This window comes from Pararge aegeria, chromosome 4, assembly GCF_905163445.1.
Source record: "Pararge aegeria chromosome 4, ilParAegt1.1, whole genome shotgun sequence".
In the NCBI taxonomy this organism is placed as follows: domain Eukaryota; kingdom Metazoa; phylum Arthropoda; class Insecta; order Lepidoptera; family Nymphalidae; genus Pararge; species Pararge aegeria.
The window spans coordinates 7,076,704-7,094,784 of record NC_053183.1 but is presented as its reverse complement, the minus strand read 5'-3'; the positions used below and the strand labels follow the sequence as shown (position 1 = coordinate 7,094,784).

General features: G+C 38.8%; 1 pseudogene; it reads left to right on the top strand.

Annotated features, from left to right (window-relative positions):
• Window positions 1-8,443, top strand: part of LOC120623501 — a 79,668-nt pseudogene extending 71,225 nt beyond the window's left edge.
• Window positions 8,444-18,081: the final 9,638 nt, after the last annotated feature.

Here is an 18,081-nt window from a genome sequence, read left to right as displayed (position 1 = left end):
GATTATGAAAACCTTTGGGTTTAATATAAATGCCATACTAATAGGTTAGCCACACTAGGTTAGAACAGTAACGGGACATAAACAGGCCACAGCCTATTTATGTCCCGTTACTGTTCGTTGGTCTAGTGGATAACAAGTAACTGCGGATCACGTGGCCAGATCCTGGATCCCGGTCGGGCCAAAAATTGTTAGGTATTGAAGTTTACCAGCTCGATATTGTCATTGCTGTCGTCGGTGCGGTTAATGCCAGTAACATGTAATCGTTGACCATCAACCCGCATTGCGTCAGCGTGGTGGCCCATTGATCTAATTAAATCTCTACTAACTGAGGAGGTTCGTGCCTAGCAGAAGGACATTAATAAGCTTGTGATCCTTCTCCTATTTATAAGATTTCCACTCGCGCAATATTAGGCTAAGAAGTGAGAACAGGTCAAATTGAGTATAACTCATCGATTAAACGATTTTTTTTTTTTTTAATTCTTTATTTATTCGGGACTTTTCTTAACAATAAGAATGTCAGCCCCATCGTTCCCTTTACAAAAATTGATACTTCCTTTCTCTTATCTTAACTTAAAATCTAATAGCATTCTGGCTACCTCTGAATAAGGTGCCGCCAGGATACTTTGCCAAATCCCCACATCATGAAGATTTATTTTAAATTTACATATTAATTGGTCCCTCATTGGCCTATTCCGAACACACTCCCCCAACAAATGCAAGACATCTTCGTCTATATTACAAATTTCACACTTAGGTGAACTGACCCTTTTCATAAGATATCCAAATTTGTTTAGAGGAACATGTCCAGCACGCAGTCTCAATGCCATCACAACTTGTTGGCGCTTCAATCTTACCTCGCAGAACCACGGGACACGAGGAGGCTCTCAGCTTGAAATCAAAATTCAAAATTCAAAATTCAAAATTCATTTATTTCAAGTAGGCCTAATATAAGCACTTTTGAAACGTCAAGTATGCATGTTTGTGTGACTCTACTACCGGTTCGGAAAGCAGATTCTACCGAGAAGAGCCGGCAAGAAACTCAGTAGTTGCTCTTTTCCAACATCAACATTTACAATCATTTTGCTATCTTGCGGGAGATGAGAGCGAGGCTGGCTGCTTCCATTCTACCTTGTCATTGAGGAATTCATCAAATGTATAGTAACCTCGCTGTACTAGATGCGTTTTTACACATTTTTTAAATGTATGCATTGGTAGGTCAAGAATTTCCTTAGGAATCATGTTGTAAAAGCGTATACTCAACCCCACAAAGGAGTTCTGCACCTTTCGCAGACGATATGCAGATATCACTAATTTATGACCGTTTCTGGTAAGTCGACTGTTAATTTCAGCTTTTGATTTATAAAGAGTAATATTTTGCCTCACAAAGACTATATTATTATAAATGTATTGCGAAGCTACTGAAAGAATACCTATTTCTTTAAATTTTTCACGAAGCGATTCGCGTGATCCAAGTTTATATATTGATCGTACGGCTCTTTTCTGTAGTATAAATATACTTTCAATATCTGCAGCTTTTCCCCACAGCAAGATCCCATAGGACATAATACTGTGAAAGTATGCGAAATAAACAAGCCTAGCTGTTTCAACATCGGTAAGCTGTCTAATTTTCCTGATTGCATATGCAGCTGAGCTGAGTTTACTCGCTAGGCTTTCTATATGGGTACCCCACTGTAGTTTACAATCTAAGGTCACTCCTAGAAAAACAGTGGAGTTTTCTATTTTAAGTGTTTCTCCATTTATTATGATGTTTTTATCAATTTTTTTTACGTTAGGCAAAACAAATTCCAAACACTTGGTTTTTTTTGCATTTAAAAGTAAGTTATTAACAGTAAACCAGTCTGACACATGTGACAAAGCACGGTTTACGTCGTCAAAATTATCTTTGTTTCTATCAGTCTTAAAAATGAGAGATGTATCATCTGCGAACAGTACAATCTCACAAGTGCCCCTGACATGGTGTGGCAGATCATTTATATACACCAGAAACAATAAGGGACCCAAAATTGAGCCTTGTGGGACACCCATTAAGGCAGATGATCCCTTAGACTTTATGTCTTTTACGCATACCCTTTGAACTCTATCACTTAGATAAGAGGCAATTAAATTGAGTGCAACGTTTTTGATGCCATAGTGGCTTAGTTTTAATAACAACGTTTTGTGTTCAACGCAATCGAATGCTTTGGACAGATCACAGAAAACACCAATGGCATTCTGCGAACGTTCCCAGGCATCGTAAATATGCTTTATGAGTCTTGCGCCTGCATCCGTTGTACTACGACCTTTAGTGAAGCCGTACTGCTCCGGATGAAGTAAGTTATTTACATTAAAATGATTTAAAAGTTGATAAAGTATAATTTTTTCAAAGACCTTACTAAGAGTTGGCAAGATTGAAATAAGCCTGTAATTGTTAAGGTAATTTTTATGACCGGATTTAAAAAGGGGTATTAATTTACTACATTTCATTAGGTTCGGAAAAATACCCATATCAACACATTCATTAAAAATTACGGCTAGATAAGGGGCAATAACGTCAATAATGTTAGAAATGACCATCACCGACATACCCCACAGATCACCGGTTTTTTTCAACTTTAATAACCTGAAATTCTTTACAATATCTATTGCAGATATATGTTTAAAATTAAATAAAACATTGCACTCTTTACATTATCTCTCAATATACGCTGAGCTGCTATTGGTGAAGAGCTTAGAGAATCTGTTAACAAAATGGGAACATTCTAAAAGAAGTTTTCGAAAGTATTAGCAACCTCCCTGTCAGACGTCACTTTATTGTTATCAACAATAAGTTCAAAATCCACATCACGAGATTTAGTTTTTCCTGACTCGTAATTAACTATTTTCCAGGTTGTTTGTACTTTGTTATCAGATTTCATTATACTATATTTAATGTGTAGCGATTTTGCATTAGTGCAAACATTCTTAAATATTTTAGAGTATTTTTTTACGTGTTCTACGAAAGTTGGAGTATGATTAAATTGTTTTTCATCATACAGCTCATACAACTTCTCCCTACTTTTATATATACCTACAGTAGCCCAGTCACTAAATTTTAATTTATTACTGACATTGATGTGCTTAAAGTTGAATACTCTATTAAATTCGTTGTTTATAGTATTAAATAGTGCACTATAAAGACTGTCCGGATGAAAATGTTCGCACGCAATACCAGGGATTTTCGCAGAAATTTCACGTTTGAATCGCAATAATTTAGTCTTAGTTATTGGCCTACACTTTATAATTTGTCTGCTTTTATTGATAGTATTTAAAACAGTAATAAGTTGACCACAATGATCTGACCTTAAATTATTAATTATTCTTTTATCTAAAATGTCACAATTGAAAAAAATATTATCTAAGCAGGATGCTGAAGTTGCAGTTACTCTAGTAGGTTCACTAAAAGTGTGACACAAATTAAAACATTTAAATAAGTTAAGCAATCTAGCAGTTGTTGCATTTTCTAGTAAAATGTCGACATTGAAATCGCCACATACAATTACTTTTTTAGTAGAAAGACTCAAACGCTTTAGTACATCCTCCATGACATTCTCGAAATCGCTAAAATCACCTGAAGGGGGTCGGTATACACTCACTATTATAAATCGCTCCAGCTCCACACAAGACAGTTCTGCAATGCGTTCAACAGAAAGACCAACTATGTCTTTTCGTTCTTTACAAATTATATTATTACGTACAAAAATTAAAGATCCACCGTGAATTGCAGTCCTTCTGAAGAACGCACTTGACAATATAAAGTTATTGATGTTTACTGCTACTTGTGTACCAGTGAGCCAGTGCTCAGTTATACACAGAATATGTACATTGAGTTTCTCCACAAACAGCTCTATTTCTAATTCTTTGCCGGTAAAGCTCTGTATATTTTGGTGTACAATGTTCATATGGCAGAGCTCCTCCGTTGTCTTATTAACTAGTTTAAATCATTATAAAATTTCTCAATAGTACTAGCGCAAGTACTAGGGTCAGTAATAGAAATGGAAGTACTTGAAGTACAATTTGTAAAAGTGTCAATAGACTTTGTTACAACAGTTGTAACAGTATCATTTAAATTATAAGCTAGTAAAAACGCTATCTGCTGCTTACACTTTTTAGGCAGATACAATTTATCTCTTGTCATTACAAATGATGATGTGAATTTATTAATGTCAAAATAAAAAATTGCGTCGCTATGACGGTATGTCAAATTATAGATTAATAAGTTTAATTTATAAATATGTTCATTTTGTTTTGAGTTTAGTGTGCCACAATAAGGAAAGGCACACATAACAAACTTACATTTAGTTTCATTATTTAAAAGCAGTAATTTTTCAATGCATCTTATAATCTGATGCTTTTTGACATTTAAACTGTCCCCTAACAATAAGACAACATTTGTATGCCTATCTAGATTTTTTTCATTTAGGCTACTAATGATACAATGAAAACTAGCCCCCGGTGAACATATATTAGTCACTGAGTGGTTTAGATAACAATTCATAATTGGACCTAAACCTCTACCTATTTTGTCAGATATTATTATACTTTGTTTTTTAGGTTTAGTGGATAAAGTAGAATTTAAAGATACAGGAACATGTGTTGCATTTCCAGACCGCTCTGGGCAAATATCCAAATTGTCAGTGAATAAATTACTACAGTCTTGACTAGGTATAGGTATGTCATGTGTACATTGACATTTATTTGTTAAAGACTCAAAACGAGCCATATTATACGTTCCTAGGGCTAACAGCTCATCAGCTGCCTGGATTTGCTCATGGATCTGCTTTTGTGACAGCTCATATTTGGAAGTGACACTTGTCAAGGAATCTTCCAACTGTTTAATTTGATCATTCAAGTTTTGGACATCTGTATCATATTTTGCTGTTGTTTTTTGAAGTGAGAAATAATAGCTTTTTAACTTATTCAATAATAATACCCTTTCTTTCCTTAATGCCAGGTTTTTGGTACTTGCTTTCTGGTTTTTAATTAAATTTTGAGTTTTTTTGATAATTTTACCAATTTTTATATATTTTTTTAATTTATTGTGACTATTTAGATATGGATGAATATGTTGTGGCTTCATTTTTTGGACATAAGGGCTGTCACAAGTCAGATCGATGCACATTGGTTCAGTAGAGGATGAAGCAAGCAGCTCATCATATAAATTATTTGTGGATACCATTTCAGCACTACTTAATTGAGCCTGAAGGTCATTAATAGTTTTATGTGCACTGCTTAGTTCACCCTCCAACATAGAAATTTTTTCCAGAGCCTCATCATATGTTGCTATGCACTGATTGAATGAGCTAACCACAACCTGTAGTTGGTCACGCTCCTCTAAGATCACAGTATGAGCACTGTTTAGGTCTGCCAGTTCGGTCTTCAGTTGCGAGTTCTTGACAATAATTGCTCTCAGTTCGAGTTCATTATCATCTTGTTCCTTTAGTAATTGAGTATTCAGTTGTTTTAGTGACTTTAGTTCACGCAGGGCATTTTTTAGTTTTAATTGGTCTTCCATAGCAGCCGCCCTTCTTGTTTGCATTGGACGTGCCATTTTATAAAACTTGTCCCTGCAACACACCAAATAGTTTATGTAAGAGAAGGAAAATAGATGACCTACAAGAGTAAGGAAAAAGAAAGAGAGATATAATTAGGTTATTAAAGTAAACAGGTTATAATAATTAACAAAGTTATATTATAGTAATTAACTAAATAAAAATGAAATACTAAAGTTCTATTTCAATAGCTGTAAGAAAACTAATTATTGTTGCAGGTATTTAAGGTATCTACTATGGTAGTTTGAACCTATATGTATTTGTGTAACGTGAATGTTGTCTGAGACTTCAAATTATTCTTCTACTTCACTTCCACTTATCAGTCAAGTAAAGAGAGAACGGCTTTGTCTTTAAAGTGTAAGGAAGGACGTGTCTCGTGATTTACGAGAATGTACCAAATTAAGTGTAGGGAGCAATGGTTATACTAACTCGGATGTAATTACTATGCTATAATAATATGACAAATTGAAAGCAATACTCCCCAGGATAAATCCATGGACGTAAATCCAACGTCATTAGCCGTTGGATTTCGAATTCTCTTCAGTAATCGAACGACAACCCCGGGCTGTCAGTTAGATTTTTTTTTTGGTTTCGTGGTCACTGAGTTGTTTGCACTTTATACACTGGTTTATTGGTATCGGTTTATTAACGGACCTTAGAATCGTTTTCTTTGAACATACATTGCCTGCAGCCAAAATACTATAACATAATTAAAAATGTTTGTTAAATACTGCCTCAGAGCGAATAAAAAAAAATTTGTATGACTGAACATTTCTTATTTTCAGATAATAGTATCAGGGATTCAGCCATTACAAAATGTTGGACTGAGGACTCATTTCAGCAACGAAGAACAATACATAATGTTTACCAAGTATTGGACGGAAAGAGGATTACAGACACTCGAGGACATGCTGCAAAAAACAGCTGGACGGTACTGTGTTGAAGACCAGTTCAGCATGGCTGATCTTTGCCTAGTGCCACAGTTGTACAACGCTGTATCAAGGTATATATTATTTAAGAAAGTAGTTTCCGTTTTTATTTCTTATCTTCCATTCTTTTGTTTTGGAAACCAAAACCAATCATTCTTTTTCAGGCTTTGGGGCTGGATGGTGATGTGTATATTATCGTAGTATGTATATTGTATATATATATAAATTCAAAATAATTCAAAATTGGAATTAACTTTGTTGGTTTCTAATTTAAATTGGCTGTGATATATAAATAGACGTAAAAAGGACGTTTTAAAAGGACACCTTCCAGATATTGATAAAGGAGTTTATGTCCATTTTTTTGCAAACCCCCAATAGAGTTAACGAATTCGTGATTTCGAGTAAGCGCCAAATTAGATGAATTAGTATTTACGTGCCTCCTTCGGGAAATCTAAGGGGCAACGTCATGATTCGTTATTAAGATAAGAACTAATGCCATTTGAATTACCTATAGGTATCGACTACAGACTACTATAGGTACTAACAAATAAATATCACACAAATATTGCACGAGTTAATAGTTGGGTGAATTGACCAACTTGACAAACTTTAGATCTTAAAAACTTGCTATTCTGCTTGCTTATCTGTTTACACAGTAAACTTTTACTGACATACAACATCAGATATGTCCCATTAAGAGATGAAGACCCTGACGCTATTTACCCTCTGCCTGGCTAGCATATAAGCAAGAGATGAAAAAATTATACCTACTGTTAAGGAATACCTACAATTTACTTGTCTACTTGCCAAAGCATGGGGCCGGGGAAAAGGAGAACTTTACTCCCGTTTAATCACGCGTATTTCCAGCCGAACGCCAATACTCTGAGAGTGGACAAAACTGTAGTGGAGAAAATGAATCCTGGCCATGCTGAATTTAAAGGCTCATACTTAGGATTTAATAAGCGTCAAAAGTCAAATTAATCCGTGTTTGAACACAAAAGAAAATTGCATTAATCCTTTTCTGTGCTACCAAAAGATTTTAGTTACTTATAATTAAAATAATTTTTTAAAAATATAACTTTCCCAAATAAATTGTTCATACGGGATGCTTTCAAAACAAAAACAAACGCGGATGAAGTCGCGGGCACCACTGATATTATAAAAAATATAATACCAGCAGTCCTGGTAGAGCGGTTCAATGAGACCTACTTTTCAATTAAGCGCCTGTCACGCTTTCATTGGATGATTTATTATTTTGGCTTTCTTCGTATGAACTTATACGTGCTGGCAAAATAATAGGTGCCAGAATTAGAACGGCAGTCAGTTAATTCTGTTATAGAATTGACATACATTTTTAACTTGATTTTTATGGGACTTGGTTTAATTTAAGCGCAGTGGTGAGCGCTGCGGTTTTAACTGGAAGGTCCCGGCTTCAATCCGCAATTTGGGAATTTATAATTTCTGAATTTTCACCTCGTCCGTGGCTGGTTACCACCCCACCGACAAAGTCGGGCCGCTAAGCGATTTAGTTCCGGTACGATGTGGCTTAAAAACCCTGTATAATCAAAAGTTGCGCAATGTTTTGCGGTCCACTGGATTGCAAATGCCAAATGCTTAGGTCCTCTTCATTATTCTAGTATGATGTCACCTAAATATCAACTGGATATTGGTTATATAAACCCCTCAAAAGTTACTTTTTCTAGTGTTGGAACGATTCATATGTAGTCATGTAAATAACACTCAGTAACATTTGTAACTCACTCTATTACTTATTTTTGTTTTTTTACAGACATCGGTTGAATCTGGAGAAGTATTCGACGGTTTCCAAGCTTTACGAGACTCTATTAAAAGACACTCGACACTCACCCGAATAAGATTAAATTGAAGAAGTTAACGAACTAAATAAACGTATTAGATATAAGTTTACTTTCTCTCCTTTTTATTTATTTACACTCAATCTCTATAATCGCAATCCGCAATCGCAAAAACCGCAAAAGAATCGAAACCAATATTATAAATGCGTAAGTTTGGATGAAGCATCACGACAAATCATTGAAATTTCATTTCTAGATGTAATTTTGCAGTTTACAGTCTGAAGTAGCACATAGATTACTTTTTATCAATTTAAGGTTTTTGTGGTATATTTTTATTTTAAAGCAGTGCTATCCCATTGGGTAGGACTTCAACTTCACTTTTAAAGGTGCGAGCTCGAATCCCGGAACGTACGAGTACCTCTAACTTTTCCAAGTTATGTGCGTTTTAATTAAAATATCATTCTCATCTTCAACGGTGAAGAAAAACATCGAGAAGAAAACTGCATGCCTGAGAGTTCTACATGATGTTCTCAAAGATTTGTGAAGTCCACCTATCCGCACTGGGCCAGCGTGGTGGACTATGGCCTTAACCCCTTCTCGTTGTGGGACGGTGCCCGTGCCCTGTAATGGGCCGATAATACGTTTATATCATGATGATGATGATGATGCCATACCAAATTTCTTCAATTTTCACTCGGGCCGAGTCGCGGACAAAGACTATAATTCATCATCATCAATTCAACCAATTGACGTCCACTGCTTTTTTTTAATTTTTTTTTATTGGTCAACTTAAGAGTAAAACAATTAACGACAACTAGGTCACTCACCTCATTTCAAACCACCTCATTTCATTTCGAGTTTCGTGACAAGAAAAAAAAAATGAAAAATGTTTTTAAAATGAATATCATAAATCTATAATTAATGATATTCATTTTAAAAACATTTTTTTTTTTTATTTAAGTTGCAATCGCAACCCTACCAGAAGTCAGTACACAACAGTTAGATAGCAAGTTTATGATTACATTTTGTACATAGATGACATACCAGATCCCTACCCCACGCAACATTCTCTCTGATAAAGTTACGATGTGACATATGCCTTTTGTTGGGAGTTCCACAATCCACGGTCCTGAGCCACTCGCCTGATGTCGTCTGTCCACCTCGTTATGGGCCGGCCTACGCTGCGTTTACCTATACGGGGTCCCCATTCCAGCACCTTAAGACCCCAACGTCCCCAATCGTCCCCAATCGTTTCTCCGAGTTATGTGCCCTGCCCATTGCTACTTCAGCTTCGCGACTCGCAAATTTAGTTCTTCTACGGATATTCTATTTGTCGATCGCCCGCTGAGTGACTCTGAGCCTTCTTATGAGGCCCATAGTAGTGGTAAGACTATGATTAATAATTATCTATTTGAAAAATACCGTCAAAAAAAGGTTGGAAAGCTCTGATTTAGGTTATTAGATCGTCAATCAAAACAGTAGCAATTAACTATGCCGTTTATTCAAATGAACCTGTGTATCAGTCGACTTGGTAAGTGTGTCAAGGTTGTCCTACATTAGGCAAGTTACAAAGGGGTCGATAGTTACAATGTATCAGAACAGTTAAACAGGTTGTTTTTTTTAATTCAACTACAGGTTAGTCCTATCTAAGGTGGTAACGGGCTAACATTTTAGTGCTATAGCAGTTATATTAAAACCTTACTTTTATGTTTATACGTTTATACGTTATATTTATACGTTTCTCTATTTATTTTCCCAGAACTTTAGAAGTTCTGGGAAAATAAATAGAGAAACACTTCCACGTGTAGAAATAACAATTTTTTTTATCTACAAACACAATAATTGTTCTATCATATTTCGCTAAAAAAATCCATCAAGTTTAAATGGAAATTTATTGAATTTTTTCACAGAAACCAACCGATTTTAATATTCGTCACAGTTCGATTGAATGAATGAAGGATTCGCTACGTTCCGCAATTGCAGCGTTATTAGTTTTTTTTTACTAAAAAGTCGTTATTTTGTACTTAGAATGGATGTCGGCGACTAGCCTTTACATTAGTTTAGAATAATTAATATAAGTAGGAAAAGTAGTTGCATAATTATAAGCGATTAGCATTTAAGATATTTTGGTAAGGTAGATATTATTTAAATGTTAAATAGACGATTATTTGGTAATATAGTTAGACTGAATAAGAAATATTATTAAATAAAGAGTCTCCATTGGCGGTCGAGTACTTTCACGCTCGATAGATCACCGAGAGTTCTCGACCTAGAATTTAATATAAATAGACCACTCTGGCCGAACGCTAGTTCACTCACTGCACCTGACCAACCACGTTTGTGACGCTACGAGCGAATGCTCCCGCGAGATGCCGTGCGGATTTTACCGCATGGTACTCACGGAGGACGCGCGAGAGCTAATCACAAACAAGAATAGGGCCCATAGGGAGCATGACAAATATCCGACACGACAGAATCGGTTAGAACTCTGGAGAGCCCAGAGGAAGGTAGTGTCTATCATTACCGCACTCCGACACGGACAATGGGACAGGTTCTTGGGGGAGCTCTCGCCATCGCGTAGTGCGTTCTACAAACTGGCGAAGGCTCTCAAAATGACCCGCGCTCCCGCCCTCCCACCGTTAGCACGCCCCGACCTTCCGCCCGCCTTTGAAGATATCGATAAGGCTGAATGCATGGCTGACTGCCTCGAATCCCAATGCTCTCCGAGCACCGTATCCATTGATAGGCCCCACGTCTTGCGAGTCGAAAGCGAACTCGCAACAATCCTCTCGACCCCTCCCGATGGTGAACCTCTCGCCCCGACGACCTGCGATGAAGTTCATACTATTATCAAGGGTTTCCACTCTAAGAAAGCCCCAGGCCCCGACGGCATTACCAATAAAACCCTAAAGTTACTCCCAGGACAAATTATCAACCTACTTGTGGTAATTTTTAATGTATTCTTGGCAAACTGCTACTTCCCCAACCAGTGGAAGGAAGCAACAGTCATAGGTATCCACAAGTCGGGCAAACCCCGCGACCTTCCCTCCAGTTATCGCCCTATAAGCCTCCTCAACACCTTAGCAAAGGTGTATGAGAGGGTAATATTACACAGACTGAAGGCAGTCGTAGAGGAGAAAAACCTCCTTAACGACGAGCAATTCGGCTTTCGAGCCAAGCACTCTTGCGTCCACCAAGCGCACCGCCTCACGGAGCACATACTGGCAGGATTCAATCGATACAGACACATGAGCCCCACTGGGGCCGTGTTCTTAGACATTGCCAAGGCCTTCGACAGGGTCTGGCACGCCGGCTTGTTGTACAAGCTGCACCATCTGGGCGTGCCAGCTAGTCTCGTTCGTTTGCTGCGAGCGTATCTCACCGATCGCACATTTCGCTATCGTCTAGACGGTACGCTCTCTTCCCCTAGACCCATACGAGCGGGAGTCCCTCAGGGCTCCGCGCTCTCCCCACTTCTATACGCGCTCTTCACGAGCGACATTCCCCGCGACCTACCGGCGACGGTCAAACTGGCCCAATTCGCCGACGATACCGCTCTCTTTGCGACCGATCCCAAAAAGAGCAACATTGCAAGTCGACTCCAAAAGGCGCTCCACCTGCTGGGCAAGTGGTTCCGCCTCTGGAGGATCGAGGTTAACCCCGAGAAGAGCGCAGCGGTGCTCTTCACGGGCAAACCGAGAGGCCGCTTCACGGTAAACCCCGCAGAGGTCACCCTCTACGGGCGTCCCATACCCTGGCAAGACAAGGCCAAATACCTGGGAGTAACGTTCGATCATAGAATGAGCTTCACCGCACACATTCGCAAGGCCCGCAACAAGGCTGCGTATGTGATGGGTCGTCTCTATCCGATGATTTGCCGCAAAAGCAAATTATCCCTCCGTCACAAGGTAACCTTGTATAAAACGTGCATACGTCCCATTATGACATACGCCAGCGTCGTATTCGCCCATCGCCCTCACAGCTCCTACAGGAGCTTTCAAGTCCTGCAGAACAAATTTATGCGTATGACCACGGACAGTCCGTGGTACATGCGCAACGTAGATCTCCACCGAGACCTCGATCTTCCCACCATAGCCCAGTACATGAAAACATTATCAAAGACCTACTTTGAAAATGCAGTCCGACACCCCAACCCCCTAGTGGTCGAGGCGTCCACTTATACCCCCGTCCCCGACGTCGAACCAAAGCGGCGACGTCCGAAGCATGTCCTTGACGACCCTGACGACAAAATAACTACCGACAACGTGTCCCAACAACACACACACACGCAACATTCACAGCGTCTTCGCCGGCGAAGACGAGGGCCCCGATTTCTGACGTCATCCGGACGTGGATCCTTACCACGGTCACGGGGGCGTTCGGACTAAACAATGATTAGTCCAAAAGTCCACCAACAGTCAGATTAACGTCGAACCGAGCCGAGGTCCGAGTCCTCGCAGGAGGCACCCTCGGGTCGACGTCTCCCATACTCCCCCCGATGTCGTCGAGCCCTGGGGCTCTTCTCATGGCGAGCTTTCGCGCTCGCCCCACTCCCCCGGTGACGCCGTAGCAACCCCTTAGGAGGTTATCGGCAAGTGTCCTTCCGAAAAAGCAAGAACGCTAGTTAGTCGACCCGGAGCATTGAAACTAGAAACATCTCGTCTTTTATTGTGAAGAACATCCTGAAACCTCAAGAACGGTGTCGCTACCCCCACCACGGGCTACGACTACCTGGAACACGGTGGAACTCACGACCGGAGTGCGTAGCGGACGGGCGCCGACCAGCGCACGAGACAGAGCTCCAACTCTGTCTCAGAACATAAGGCAGGGTTCTTATACCTGCCTTATTTCGCGCCTCGTCACCCAGTGGGACACGTTCCCTTGGCGTTGGTTCGGCATAAAACGCCGACGCGCCGCAACAGTTGGTCCTTCGAGCCGGATATATAGAAGAAGAATTCCTGTCGTGAGGAGAATTTGAAGCCCTGAATAAGGATCTAGAGAGATGCCTCTCTCTAGATCAATGAAGGATGAGCTCCGCGCGGCCTCTCAGCGAGAAGAGAAGGCGATTACGCGCAGAACACAGGAGACATCAGAACACATAGCTGCAGATTCTTCACGAACTGAATCACCAGGAGCCACCGGGATAAATATCAATGTCTCCAGAAATACAGGGGAAGATCGACTCAAGCAGCAGACCGCTGGGAAAGAACTGACAGAGCGAAAGAACCTTTTAGAACAAGAGGCCATGAAGAACAGTTCTGTAATGACTGTGGTGCCTGGAGGTTCAGTTCGCGCGAAACCATTTCGTTTTAAGAAATCTGCAGCCAGGCTTCGAAAATTAGAAGCAGAAGAAGAACTGCTGCAAATAGAATTAAAACTAGCTTGCATCAGGTTACAGAAACAGCAAATCATGGATGATGAAGCAGACTATGTGGAGGAGGAACCTGCCTTTGTTGACAGATCAGTCCATGCCCGGAAATGGATGGAGACTTCTTCTTTGACCGAAGTCAAAGATGAAATCTCTGGGCAACTGATAGAAGACTGTCAAACACTGGCTGTAAAGATTGAACATCCTGCAGCACCTACAACTCAGGCTCATATTTTAGCTGACGCTATGAAACAATCAAATGAAAGTCACATATCGTCAGCAGCAAGACCATCTCCTCCGGCTCATCATCAAGATAATCAAGAACTACCATATTACGATGGAGATAGCTCAGAATGTACGGCTTTCGGAGTAGTGTACGATGACACTTCAAAGTCGTACAGACCAACGCAGAAAATGACGAGATTAAGAAGAGTTTTAAAAGGAGCGGCAAGAAATACATTCCTGGGCTTGTTTTGCTCAGGTGCTACTCCAGATCGAGATATGAAAGCTCTTCAACGTCGCTGTGGAAGACAAGATTCACTTGAGATGGAAGAACTGGATCAGATTAAAACCCTTCAAAACATAGAAGAGAATCCAGTCATAGTGCGAGAACTAGTTAAGAAGTTGGCATCGTATCTAGAGTTCAAGTGGTACGATGCCCAGGAAGACCAAGAACCAGCAGGTCTCGAATTGATGGCAGAACTTCTCAACAAGCAAGCAGGCAGGTGTGGAGCTTACTCATCACTTGCGAAAAAGAAGCAGCCACGCGACCACGGATTGACACACACTGAAATTGAATCGTACCAAGAGGACAACAACTACAAAGAACGAGGAAAGGAAATGCCGACCCACCCAGACATTGATAAGAAGACAAGAGTTGCCAATATAAAAACTACAGAAATTCTGCGACATCCTATTTCCAGCGAGTTGCTATTGGTACCATCGCCGAATCTCAAGAATGGTGCTACGCACAGGGGGGAGACTGTCGGCGACTAGCCTTTACATTAGTTTAGAATAATTAATATAAGTAGGAAAAGTAGTTGCATAATTATAAGCGATTAGCATTTAAGATATTTTGGTAAGGTAGATATTATTTAAATGTTAAATAGACGATTATTTGGTAATATAGTTAGACTGAATAAGAAATATTATTAAATAAAGAGTCTCCATTGGCGGTCGAGTACTTTCACGCTCGATAGATCACCGAGAGTTCTCGACCTAGAATTTAATATAAATAGACCACTCTGGCCAAACGCCAGTCAGTCGTCCCGAAGCATTGAATCAGGAAACATCTCGTCTTTTATTGCGAAAAAACCTCAAGAACGGTGTCGCTACCCCCACCACGGGCTACGACTACCTGAACACGGTGGAACTCACGACCGGAGTGCGCAGCAGACGGGCGCCGACCAGCGCACGAGACAGAGCTCCAACTCTGTCTCAGAACATAAGGCAGGGTTCTTATACCTGCCTTATTTCGCGCCTCGTCACCCAGTGGGACACGTTCCCTTGGCGTTGGTTCGGCATAAAACGCCGACGCGCCGCAACAATGGATTTTTCAATAGTTTTACGACTTCGGAAAGCTAGAAAGTCAAAATATTTTTAATAAAGTACCATTATGAGTATAATATCGTCATTATAGACTATAGTAAAAGGTGGTTAAACCGCATTCATTAAAAAGCGCGCGGTGACTTTTTTTTCGTACTATAGCAATAGTAAATATTATGTCAAATGTCTAATTCATTGACTAATAATAAGTAAATGTGTCAAATATACTATTCATTGACTAACATTTTAAATAAAATAATTATTTATGAGGTGAATTACACCCTATAGCGAGTGCAAGTGCAACAATAAATGCTCTAACTATGTAAATAAAATGTTTTCTGATAACTACGATGACCCTGCTTTCTGAGTCAGAGACCGATTTCTATTACTGGAAAATGTTTCTATGATGAACATGAATGTTTTTCAGTGTCTGGATGTTTATATGTATTTCATTTCAGTCATCTTAGTACTCATAACAAAGCTAAGCTTACTTTGGGGCTATATGACGATGTGTGTATAAATTGTCGTAGTATATATTTTATTATTTATTAAATCCATTGAACAGTAAGATCTGTTTCACCTATATGTGAAGCTTATATCTTATATCTTTCTATATTAATTCTACTTTGGGCCACAGACCTGTACTATATATAAATAACTATATAGTAAAAGTTTCATATAATAATTTATTAGAAAAAATTGTATTTACATTTAAATATATGGATATACCTACTTTTTAATAGAAGTAAACAGTAAAACAATAGGAAACATGAGTTAAATTAAAATAGGTATTTATTTTTATATTTAAATTAAAACAAGCGTGCAGGCCTGTGGATAGGCAGGCAGGCAGGCGTTCAGTCAGGCGTACAGACAGGCGGGCAGACAGACGGGCAGGCAGGGGTCTGTACGTTGATACTTAATAGGAAGAAAAAGAAGAATGTGTGGTCGACTATATTTTGTACAAAAAGGAACTGCTTTTTACGTCTGCAATGTCAAAAATAATAAAGAACGTTAATAAACTTCTACAAGTACAAAGATGAAGTGTCTACACTCGTAGTGCAAGGACCTTCGATGGTAGATAACACTTGGGAGAGGGGTTTGAATTTCAACGTAAATTTTACATGAATAGCTTGTCAGTGATTTCGATTCTTGAAAACATTTTCAACATTTTGATGTCGTTTCTAAAGTTTTGTACCAAAATGGTAAAATAGGAATCTTTTGTGGTGCGACTTCGTCCGTCGCTCACAACGTCTTATTTCAGTTAAATTATTAATGTGAAAGAGTATTTGTTTGTCCTTCCTTCTACTCCTAACTAAGGAACAAAACAACTAGATGTTGAAACTGTTTGAGATGAAGGAGAGTACCTAACTACTACTACTTTTAATCCCAGAAAAACAAACTGTTCACGTGATTTGCAAAAAACCTTTTTAAACGTAGAACGCGGGTAACAGCTATGGTATTAATTATAAATAATGTTTTTTCAATCTTATTGCGAGTACAAATAAATATTTTTATTGTAAAACGATCCCTAAAATAGATAGTATTGAATTTTTAGAGGAGTGGTACAGGTAAGTAATCTTCTTCTTCCTTTTCTGCCTTTACTTTTCATTAAAAAGCGTAGGGTGCTTTTTAAGATATTATCAAAATAATAATCACTCTAATCATATCTGTGAATAAAATATTTATAACTATTGACACCATGCACCCCACGCTTTTTTTAAAATAAAATATATTTTTTTTATTCACACTATTATAACTTAAAATAAATTATTTAAAAACTAAATAAAATCTAAAACGTCCTCGAAACCACCGCAGCGAGGCACAGTTTATTAATTTATATTTATTGAAATTTTTAACACTATTCTTAATTTAAATTTATTAAGACTTATTTTCTATTTTTTAGTTCGGTGTTCTATAAAAAGCGTGTTTTTTAGTTTTTCTTAAACTTATTTATTAATGCAATATTTTTATGTATAGGTATTAATAATTTAGCCAAAGCCAAGTCAAATATTTCATTAAGGCCGATAGATGGTACTTTTGATACGTACCTACTTTACATATTTGTGAACTTAAAACTAAAGAACGTTAAAAAGGCGCCCCGCGAACAACACATTCTATCAAAGTTTTAACTCTCTATCTATTGAGGTATTGAGGAGGAATGACGGCCAGACGGATCGCGGAGGCTTAGTAATAGAGCCCAATTGGCACGATTCGAGTACGGAACACTAACAATGTCGTTTAGGTTCTAGTTTAGTGTAATTATGCAGGAATATAAGTAAACCGTCCACTAATGATTAGGGGAAACCCATAGGTCTTCGCTCATTAATAATATTTTACCCACAATTCAACCCTTGTACTACACACAGCTACACTCCATATATTCGTTGTAATCCCACCCTAATCCGTGTCACAAGACAGCTTGTAGGGTAATTAATTAGCCCGGTTGACGTCAAATCAAAAACAAGTCACGCGTATTTAAATATTTGAACATCATGCTTGTATCCCAAACTAGCACAACAACTTATCTAGCGTGCTCGTGCTAGTTTGAATTGTGCTAGAGCTCGTCCTGGGAAGTACTAGAACCATGGTTATTTCTACCGCCAAGCAGTATTGCTCTGTTATGGTCTGAGTGGCGTCGTTGCCGGTGTAATGGCGGAACATGAGGCTTGATGGACGCTTTAAATTGATGGACATTGGGCGTTGTAGGATGTATTCAATGCATACCGGAATTGTTGCCCGTTTATAGGCGATTGTTTCCAGTAACCATCACAAGACATCAGCTTGGTCCGACAATTATTGATTAAAAATATAAAAACAAGTATTCGGTTAGGGAGTAA